Here is a 12,225-nt window from a genome sequence, read left to right on the forward strand (position 1 = left end):
GATGGTGATTCTCTTTACAAATAGAAATTCAAAAATTAAAGTAATAAATAAAAATTGGGGAATATTAACAGTGGATGATCAGATAACTGAATTAGTTGGAATTGAGCCTAGTTTTACATACAAGAATATGAAGTTATTAAAAAGGCTGCTTTGCTATGAGGAAAATAAAAGAGAAGGACTATATACACAAAGAAAAGGGGCATTTTCATGTAGAAATTGCAACCAATGCATATATATGGCTAATGAAAATAAATTTATACATCCAGATACGGGACGATATTACCTTTTCCACTATTATGCTGATTGCAAATCTAGAGATTTGGTGTATTTAGCTCAATGCCAAGTGTGTATGTCTTTCTATGTAGGAAAGACAAATAGAACACTTAGGGAATGGGTAAGGGAGCATGTGTATGCCATTAATAAAGAAGATGAAGGGAATGCCTTGGCTAGACATGTCTTAGAGCATGGGACTGCACATTAATTCAAATTTAGAGTCCTAGAGTTGATTAAGAAGACAGGTAGACTAGGTGACATTAAGACTTATACAGAAGAAATAGAGAACAAATGGATAATGAGGTTGCAAGCACATAGAGCCCATGGTTTGAATGACAAAGTGTCACTCAAACCTTTCCTTTTGAAGCATCCATACACACATTAGATATATGTTTTTTAAAGAAAGTATAGTAATAATATTAAATGCTTAGGAACAAATAAATTGCATGCTCTATGGTAAGATAATATGTGTATATGTGGAATTTTTTAAATTTTTATACATATATCTTTCATATCTATTTTTTCATATATATTTATGAGAAATGCTCTAAATATATATATTTATTTATGCATGTTTTTTTGACTGTATAAGTTTTTTTCACTGATTATGTCAATATGAAGAACGTGAACTGATATTGTGTTTTTGTTAGATGATAGGACTTAGAATTAGATGCATATGTTTTTAAATGATTAATTATTTTTATGATGTCATAATGACTTTTATCAGATGATTGGGTCTAACAAAGTTTTGAATAAGTTATAAAGGGTATGGGTGATGTGAATTAATTATGTTTTGGAAGTCTGATGAAGCGTTTAATAGAACGTGAAAGCGCTTACTTACTATTTGGATCCTGTACATGTTTTTAACTTGAATTAAATAGCATTAAAAGTAGCTGTGGCGAGCTTCATCTGTTGTTATTTTATTGCTCTGGACTTTGTTCTGAAGAAGCACCTTGCTCAGGACTGACTGGTTATTTTTTATAAGCACTATTGTTAACATTTATTATCCTCGCAGTAGTCTTGAGGGAGTTTGTGCCCATTTTGAGTACTTTGCTAAGGTTTTTATTTCTGTGAAAGAGAATTGTTCTGTATTCATTTGTTCTTCCTGTACTGAGTTCATTTTTGGATTGAGTCTTCTATTTCGATTATTTTTTCTTTTAGTTTTGTGCCTTTCCTTTATACATTTTTATGGTACGACACTTTTTTAATCAAAATTCCTCTAATACTTGCTTTGCTTGCTGCCCATTGAATATCATACGGAAGATCTGTCAGCATTATATCATGATCGAGTTTGTCTACTATGTTGTTAATTTTCTGTATTATATCCTTTTTCTGTTGTAAGTTTGGATTCAGGGACCAGTTTATACCCCTTCTCTTCAGGCTTGGATCACTAGACCATCTTATTTTAATTGTAATCTTTGAGAGGTTTGAAAAAAAAACTAGGTTCTGTACAATAGTTTATTTCCGCCTTTAGGAATATTTCTGATATCAGAAAGAAGTCTATTCTAGACCACAATTTATGACATTGGGAGTAGTATGTGAATTTTATTGAGATGGGTTATTGCTCCAGTAACAATGTGGGTTGAATGAGTTAAAATCTGTTTTTACATTGTTTATTGCTATGGAGGCCTGGGTGTTTATAAGTTTTGCTTTTACTTGTTCTATCTGTCACAGGTCAATTGTTGTATTCCAGTCACCTCCTATTACATAGTAGTAGTTTGGAAATTGAGTTAAGACGTTATAAATTTCCATGATAAAATCTTGTTGTTTAGCACATGGGCTATACATGCTCAAGAAAAGAAGTGGTTTCTGTAGACTAGAGCTTTTAATTGAAAAATAGCAGCATCTTTCATTTATATCTAAGTCATGATGTATATTTGTTTCTTTGAATGAGTTTTTAATTAAAATTGCAACCTTCTTACTGTTCGTTTCATTACCTGACACTATTATTGTTTTTATCCACTTTTTTCTCCCTATCTTTCACCCAGTCATCCTTGACCATATGTGTTTCTTGGATAAATATAACTTTTGCATCTCATTTAAAAGCTAAGTGCATAAATAATTTCCTTTTCTTTTATCTTGTATCCCTTTCACATTCCATGAGTCAGTTATCTACCTTCCTTTTTCTTACTGTTTTTCCCTTAATATTAATTTGTTTTGCTGTCTTCTCTTTGTGTTCATATGATTATTTTTATAGTCCTCTTCTTTTTTTGGCTGTTCCTGTTAGGGGTTGCACAGCGGATCATCTCCTTCCATTTCTTCCTGTCCTCTATATCTTGCTCCGCCATACCAACCGCCTGCATGTCCTCTCTCACCACATCCATAAACCTTATCTTAGGCCCTCCTCTTTTCCTCTTACCTGGCAGCTACATCCTTAGCATACGTTTCACAATATACACAGCATCCCTTCTCAGCACATGTCCAAACCAATGCAATCTCGCCTCTCTGGCTTTGTCTCCAAACCATCCAACCTGAGCTGACCCTCTAATATACCAATTCCTCATCCTGTCCATCCTTGTCACACCCAAAGCAAACCTTAACATCTTTACTCTGCCACCTCCAGCTCTGACTCCTGCCTGGTCTCACTACCCTCTTGTAGGCCTTCCCTTTCACTCTTACTGATACCCATCTGTCACAAATCACTCCTGACACTCTTCTCCACCCTGCCTGTACTCTCCTCTTCACCTCTCTTCTACACTTACCATTACTCTGAACTGTTGATCCCAAGTATTTAAATTCATCTACCTTTACCAACTCTACTGCCTGCATTCACACCATTTCTCTATCGTCTTTCTCATTCACACACATATATTCTGTCTTAGTCCTACTGAACTTCATTCCTCACCTCTCTAGAGCATATTTCCACCTCTCTAGGGTCTCCTCAACCTGTTCCCTACTCTCACTATAGATCACAACGTCATCAGCAAACATCATAGTCCACGGCGACTCCTGTCTGATCTCGTCTGTCAACCTGTCCATCACCATTGCAAATAAGAAAGGGCTCAGAGCTGATCCTTGATGTAATTTCACCTCCACCTTAAATGCATCTGTCACTCCACCTGCAGATCTCACCGCTGTCACACTACCCTTGTACATATCCTGTACCACTCTTACATACTTCTCTGCCACTCCCGACTTCCTCATACAGTACCACAACTCCTCTCTAGGCACCCTGTCATATGCTTTCTCTAAGTCCACAAAGCCACAATGCAACTCTTTCTGACCTTCTCTATACTTCTCCATCAACACCCTCAGAGTAAACATCACATCTGTAGTGCTCTTTCCTGGCATGAAACCATAGTGCTGATCACTAATCATCACCTCCCTTCTTAACCTAGCTTCCACTACTCTTTCCCATAACTTCAAGCTGTGACTGATCAATTTTATCCCTCAATACTCCCTAAATAGCACTTTTGCTATTTCTCATCACACTAAATAATGCTTTGACTGATCTATTTTATCCCTCTGTAGTTATTACAGCTCTACACATAACCCTTATTCTTAAAAATGAGTACCAAAACACTTCTTCTCCACTCCTTAGGCATTCTCTTGCTTTGCAAGATTTCATTAAACAATATAGTGTGAGCATGTATTTCTCTATTCATGTAGCACTTAACTCTTCCAGTGGTAACCCTGTGCCTTCCCACAAAACTACTATGTCCAGAAGAGGTTAACAGTTTATAACCAAGAGGCATGTTTCTTGTTTTTTTTTTTTATTTTTTTTGCAAGCTAGAATTCAAGATTTTCTGATACCTCTATTTAATATTTTTTTTCAAAACCTTTACATTACAAAAACCAATAACAAGGTACACTAGGATTAGTGTATCCTACCTGGCTCACTTTTCCTGACCCACGACTCCGTATTTAAAAGTACCGTCCGTATTATATAACCTTCATTGTAAACTGTACCTAACTTTGATTGACCTTATTTAATAGTTTATCCTGTTTTCATACTTCTGTATTTCTTCACTTTTCACTGAGTTAAATGCTTGTAATATACTGTTACTTGACTTGCAGTTTTCAGGTGCTTTAGTACATCAAGAAGCAGTAGTCACAATAACGCTAACCCATACCTCACATTTAAGATAGTTAGCATATATACAATGCTGATTCATGAACACTGTTTGGAAACAACAGTCATAGACCATACACATTTTACAAGATTTCAGTACTTTGCCATTTCTTGACTCACCATTGACTGACCATTTGAGTACCCTATGTGTCTAGGAAGACTGTCCATATCAATATGTTTTTAGATGCAACAAAAGAGTAGTAATTGTGTCGAGAGGCATTTCATAATAAAACAAAGGTATTTGCAGAGGTTTAACAATATTCAAGCAACCATCAAATCACTTGTTTCCCAATGCTGTAATAACAAGAAATACAACTATATATATATATATATATATATATATATATATATATATATATATATATATATGGGTTCATGTCATTTGATCGACAGTTCATTTGACTGAAAGTTCATTTGGTCGACAGTTCATTTGATCGACAAGCATTTTAGGTGGGGGCTTCACCCCCACCCTAATGTGGGGGCTGTGCCCCACCCCCTAACTATATATATCAACTCCAGGGTCACACAACATTGGGGAAGGGGGCAAATGCTTGTCGATCAAATGAACTGTCGACCAAATGAACTTTCAGTCAAATGAACTGTCGATCAAATGACATGAACCCATATATATATACATATATATATATATATATATATATATATATATATATATATATATATATATATATATATATATATATATAAAGATATAAAGACAGCTGTATTTAAGGTTTGATGCATGTCAATGAAATATTATTTCTTAACATTTAAATCTAACACAAGAAACAGTCTGCATTTGTTTGGAATTACTTCTGTCAACAAGCATAAGGAGCATACTATATGTAATTACTATTGCACTTCTTCATAAGGATGAATTATGTCCTGCTTGCCCCTTTACATGTGAGCTCTTGTCATATTTCCCTTCTTTTGAGGTTATGTGTTGCAATTTAGCTCATTTATTTACTGGAGCTCCAGAGTATATAAAAACAGAACATTTCATATTTCTTTTTTTAAACATCAGTATTTTACAAATAGTTTCTATTACACACATATAGTATAACCAACATTTTATAGTCACTAAAATTTCAGTTTGGGAACAAGAGAGAATTGGTAACAGTAATAATTTAACACAGTTCACATGTGTCATATATTTGTAATAGCAACAGTAAGAGAACCATTATAACATTCTTTTTCTGATGACTAATTACAGTCTAAAATTACTTCCTATAGAACTGAGTTACAGGGTTATGGAGCATTTACTTTAGCTATATTTAAAATCCCTAGTGTAATAGTTCTATGACTTGCTTCATAAACAAAAGCTGTTTGTACACCAGTTATTACAATTATTGTTTTCTATATGACTGTGACTTATACCATGTTAATGCTTCACTGATATTTGGCAAGAGCATAGAAGAGAGTAACAAGGTAATAGCTGAACCGTTCAAGTTTTCTTATAGTTGGCAAACAACTATAAGAAAAGTTGAACGGTTCAGCTATTACCTTGTTGTTCTCTTCTATGTGACAAAATATGCTGTTACAGCTCCTTTATTAATTTGGAGCTTCATACCTCATACAGCAATGCACATTTTTACCTAGTCTGTACAGGGTCGAAACTCTGCAATTTGTCCATAACTGTTATGTTTTCATGAACAAGGAAAATTTTTTGTTTGCCAAACTTCATACTTTATACTTGATCCAATAATTCTTTTCAGTCTTCTAGATTCAGTTACTGTTTTTGGAAACTCTGGTTTCTGATCTTTATCAAAGTCAGTTGAAACAAGAAACATTACTTGCCACCAGGCTATTTAACCGTGTATTTGACTTCTTTAGCTTCGAATAGTCCAGCTCGAGGGAGAAGGAAAAGATTGCAGTGTTACTTATCAAAATGTCCGTGTAGGCAACTGGTTCCTTTTAATATTTAATATCAGACACACTTCATCTCATTTTTATGTTCCCTTAAATGAAGGGGGTAAACTAATGTCCCATCTGTACATTTGTTTCTTATTTATTTTAAATCTGTCTCTTTGCACCATTTCTTACCAATTCCATACCATACCATTGAGGTTGTTTTCAAGTCATAACATCTGGCAGTTCATTGAATATTTTCATAAACAGTGCTTTTGCTTCTTTGGCCGATTTGATTGCGTGGTTAACATCCTTATATTGGAAGATTAATGTATTCTGATACCCCATCTGGAACTTGATTTTTTTGCTATTAAATAAGCACAGAATGGAGATAGTTGTTGTCTTTGCTGTTTTATTTGGAAGGGTAAGTCCTGTACAAATGATATTTTACTTCCATTCCATGAAATATATATTTTTTCTTTGCTGCCATTAGAATTTTATAAACATCTTCATGGTTAAGAAACGTAGCATAAATTTATCTTGGTTTGTCCAAGTTTTGCATCTTGCGAAGAGCTCGGTGTGCTCTTTCGATCACCATCTTACCAGCTTCTGAATCATTCTCTAAAAAACAGCTCACGACTTGTTTTACTGTTTCTATTAGTTGTACGTGTTCGTATTTTTCTTGGATACCTCAAATTAGTATATTGTTCCATCTACTTCTTGCCTCCAAATCAATGATTTTCTGTTGCATGTCATAGATCTTCTTGGCATTTGTTTCATTTTCTTTTTGAATTTAGTCTATTTTTATTTCATTTTCAGACACTTTAGCTTCCATTTTGTTCTAGTCGGGAAGGTATTTGACTTAATGTGTTTCCAAACCGTAAAGGTTGGTCTGAAAAGTTTTGAATGGCTATGTGGAGAGGTAGTAATGCAGATTTTAGGTCATCTAGGTTGGATGCTTGCTCCACTTTTAGAGTTTTGTTGAGAGTTTCAGGTTCTCCTGTTGTTTTGTGTTTCTTTGCCTCTTAATGATAGTTTCTTTTTCAGGAGTAACCACTTGCGAGTATTTAGTTTTAACCATTTATGCTTCCATTATTTCAGTTTCTCTCGTCATTTTGGTCAGCTCGGCCTCACCTTCTTTTACTTTTACTTCTATTCGACTGTATCAGGCCGTTATTGCATATTCATACTGGTGCGGTTTGCTTGGAAGAAAGTTTATTTAATATTTCTCATGATACTCGATTTAACCCTGCACTGGAGGCATTGTTTTGGTCATGAATGTGTTATTTACCAAAGAGAAAGTTTTTGAACCTTATTTTTCATGGCTTTCTGTGGTTTTATTTGTTGTTTTTGCCACCATCTTGGAACCTCCCAGACATATGGGTTCCCAGTTTCATTTATCAAGGTTACAGGTGGCAGTAGGAGGAAATTCTCCCTTTCCAGGGTTCATCCTTTTCTCCAGATCAGACTCTCTTATTTCCACCTGTTCATCACATGCTGTCACAATAACTGATAGATTCAGTTCCTCATTTTCACTTGGGGAAAGATTTTATTCAAGGTTGTACCTAGTGCCAAAGAAAGAAAATACTTGGTGACCAGTTCTGACATTTTCCTTCCTAAATCTGTTTATGATAATGCCCTAAATCAAACTATCATTTCACAACCTGTTTTCTCTTTTTCCTCTTTAATGTTTCCTGGTAACACTATACTTATAATAAGACTGTTATCATCACATCCCTATTCATCCAGACTTGTTTTGTATGACTGGATCAAATTATCAGTTCTCTATCATATCTTTTGGACAATCCACTGCACCAAGAGTGTTCACAAAGTGTCTAGCTCCAGTCATAGCTCATTGCAGGCTACAGGGTATCAACATTTTACCACATCTAGATGACTTGCTTATCTTTGTAAAGTCTTTTTCAAAGTGTCAAGAATCTCTCTCTTGGATGACAGATCCCTTGCACAAGCTGGGATTCCAAGAGAATAGTCAAAAGTCTTTCTTGACTCCCTCACACAAAATTCTGTTCCTGGGATGTAAACTAGACATCTGTGTTCAAAGAGCTTTTCTTCCACAGTAAAAAAAATAGATACTTATTTAGATCTGTTTCTAAGGTTTTCCACTCAAACTTTGGTCACAGTGAGAGAATACCTCAGGATTTCATGTCATCTATGATTCTCATGATACCTCTGGCAAGACTCCACATGAGAAAGATACAGTGATATCTGAAATGTGTTTGATCCAAGCATCAATACCCTTTACCTTTTCAAGTCCCAGTGCTGGGGTTTGTCAAAACAGACAGATATCTTTTGGGGGAGACAACAGATATCCTTACATCCAGGACTCCACTTCTCCCTCCCTGCTCCAAAGCAGTCACCACAGATGCTTTGGACTTCACTTGGGGAGAAATTTTAGGAGGGACAAAAGTGCAAACACAAACACATAAAAATGTAGAAGATGCTTGCCAGGATCAAGGCACTCAATTCTCTGAACTATCCTTGGCCCCCAGGACCTCTTCAAAGTAGTTTCATACAATACCACAGTCATGTGTCATCAACAAGCAAGGGGAAACCAGGTTGTATCCGCTTTGCAGACTAGCCATATTAGATAGGGACATAGCTTCACAGCACAGTCTCACTCTACAGACATCCTACATTCTGTCAGAGCAAACTGTGTGGAAGACAAGTTGAGCATGACCAGGGCAGATCCTTAAGAATTAAAACTAGATAAGGGGGTCTTCCAACCCTTGATCCATGTGTGAAGAGTTCCTTGAATAGACCTTTTTGTCTCCTCTTTGAACAATCAACTGTCAAGATTCTGTTCCAGAACTCTATGCAAGAAGGCCTGGAAGACAGTTGTCTTTTCCTTTCTTTGGACAAAAATGTTCCTATATGCTTTTCCACCCTTTCCACTAATATCCAGGCTACTTGTGAAGATTCAGAAGGAATCCACCATGATCATTGTAGTGACTCCCTTCTGGCCTTGGCAACTGCTTTCTCCCTTCTTTCGGAGATGGCCTGGAAGCAATTACCACAAGCTTCCTCACAGACTGGATCTATTGACACAAGAACAGGGCTGTTTGATACACTCCAACATCAATCATTTTCAGTTGACAGCTTGGATGATAGGGTCTTAATTCCTTTTAGGTACCTGTTTATTGAGGATGTGCAGCAGGTATTAATGGAGGCAAGAAAGTATTTTACTAGAAAATCATATATTAGTAAATGGAAACAGTTTTCTAGTTGATGCCAACAACATAACCAGCATCCATTCTGGGCTAGTTGTTCTCTGGTTTTATAATATTTGTGTTTGTTACTATCATATGACATTTCTTATTCCTCTATTAAGATTCATTTATTGGCCATTTCATCATGTCTGCCCATAGATCCTCCTCTTTCAAGGCAGCTTCTATCAAAATGTTCTTGTAAGGGGTTTTGCATAAGAGGCTGCCAAGTAAACTGGTTGCCCCTGCTTGGAATCTTAATTTTGTGTTAGAGATGGTAGCACTTGCTCCAGTTGAACCAGCTAATCTGGCTGACTTGAAGTTCTTAACATGGAAAATGGTTTTACTGATTGCTGTGACCTCTGCAAAAAAAGGGAATTTGAGTTGCAAGCTCAACCCTACATCATTTTCCATAGGAACAAGGTTTATTTGAGAACTAATCCTTCTTTCATGCATAAAGTGGTATCTGACCTTACTTTAAGCCAAACAATCCATCTCCCCATTTTCTTTACTGAATCTAAATATGAGAGAGAAGGGGTACTCCATACCTTGGATATCCACAGACAACTTGGGTATTATCTTGACAGAACTGTATCTCTCAGATTGTTTATTTCTTCTGAAGTTAAGAAGAAGGACCAAATTGTGTCAAAACAGACTTCCTTTCCAAATGGTTGTGTAAGGCTATTAACTTTTTTATGTTCACCATAACAAATCTATTACAGGCAGGGCCTTGGCTTCACCTATGGCTTTTTGGAAAGGGCTAGATTCTAGAAATATTCCACAAGCTGCTATGTGGTCCCCTGTACAAATGTTTAACAAGTACTATAAGCTTGGTTCCTTCTCTAGGTGCAGATCAAGCTTTGCTAAGACCTTTCTCCAGGGGTTTCTGGTCTCTTCTGCTTCCACCTCCTAAATTTTGTTAGCTGTGGTATTCTACCCATATAGCTAAGGCTACTGCAGCAGTGGTCAGTATGATAAACATAGTACAGTTGTTTAAGTTGAACTCAACATGTCAGTAGTTGTTCAAATAATCACTGCTACAGTGGCAACTCCCTACCTTCATCACCCTTGTTTTTTTATGTGTTTTTTATTCTAGGATGTGGACATTTATGTTTTGTTGTTCCTAGCATAGTGCTTCGAGGTTCAGCTTCCCTCATTCTTCTGACAGAAAACCTTTGAAGGTCTTCTCTTCCAGACTTGTCTTTCAGTCAGCACAGCTTGAGCTGCTCGATAGTTTGGGCATGTGGAAGATGCCCTGAAGCTTTGGAAACTGGCTGTCCACTGTATCCTTGGCAGAATATAACCCATGTAGCTAAGGCTAATGCAGCAGTGATCATTTAAACATCTGCTGTTATGGTAAGTTTGGCTTATGCAACTGTACGTTCTACCAGTGCCTTGATGTCATCTATGGCTTATTGGAAATGGTTGGACTCTATACATATTCTAAAAGCAACAACTTGTTCCTCTGTACATACTTTTATAAAGCACTAGAAGCTAGGTTCCTTCTCCTTGTCTAAGTCAGACTTTGCTAAAACCAGTCTCCAGGGGGACCTGGACCCTCTCCTTTCACCTCCCAGTTGTTCTAAGCTATGGTAAGCTACCCATTTAACTCAGGCTACTGCAGCAGCAATCAATATGATGAACATAATACAGTTGTGTAAGTGAACTTATCATAACAGTTGATGTTTGAATGATCACTGTTGTACTAGCTGCTCCCTGCCTCCCTCCTTCCATCCCCATGTTGTTGGTGTGTTTCATATGCTAGGGTGTGGACATTTATTTTTTGTTGGTGGTAGTAATGTCCTGTCAGGGATCAGCCTCCTCCTCTCAGTTGCAGGCTTCTCTGGGAGGTTGTGGGGTACCAGGGATCTCATATTTCAGTGGTGAGATCAACCGTGGGACCACACATCACCACCCTGATAGGGCCTACTGTATGTTGATCCTGATGCCTCCCCATGTACTAAATCCATGACCTCAGCCACCATCTTTTACGGCCTACTTATCAGTTGCAGTTAGTAATATGCACAGCTCCCCTCATTTACATACTGTAGCCATGCATCACCATAGGGCTATGGATCCCCATATCTCTTGGGTAACATCTCTCCTCAAGGTTTTTCATGAGCATGGCCTTCTCCACAGCTATAAGCAGACCACAGTATGCCTTGTGAGTATTATGGCTTACCAACTCCACTGCAGAATGACATCTGCCATGCTATCACTGATATTCACCACTGGGCTCATTGTTCTTGTAGAGTTACTTTACTAGGCAGGACTCCATCCTTCTGCCTCTATCCAATCCTCATCTATTCTTCACTACCTTCCACAGCTACCCTTCTTATAGAAATATTACAAAAGGCACTCTTTCCCAGCAAAAAAAAAAAGAAGAAAAAATACCTTTCCTTCTCCCTCACCTTTCATACCTTTCCTTCTCTCTCACCTTTCATACCTTTCCTTCTCCTCACCTTTCATACCTTTCCTTCTCTCTCACCTTTCATACCTTATGGTTACCTTTGTGTTTCCATCTGTTTGTTTTTTCCCCTTTTCTGCTTTTCTTTCTCCTCCATTTCCTCTCCATTTATATGGGAACTTTGCTGTGCACACACACTGTGGTCTGTCTTGACAACTGGTGTGAACCTATGGTGCATGCAGCACTACACTGCATATGTGAGCATGCACTGATCTAAGCAGTTAGTGTGCCTTTGTTGTGAAATCTGACAAGTGAATTAGCATGACTTTGTTGTGACATCTGTTACAGTGGCCACACACACTGTTCTAGTGCTGTTCCAGCCTTAGAGCAGCTTAGTGCTGCTT

This window comes from Protopterus annectens, chromosome 2.part2 (genome assembly GCF_019279795.1).
Source record: "Protopterus annectens isolate FY-2018-M chromosome 2.part2, PAN1.0, whole genome shotgun sequence".
NCBI lineage: Eukaryota > Metazoa > Chordata > Ceratodontiformes > Protopteridae > Protopterus > Protopterus annectens.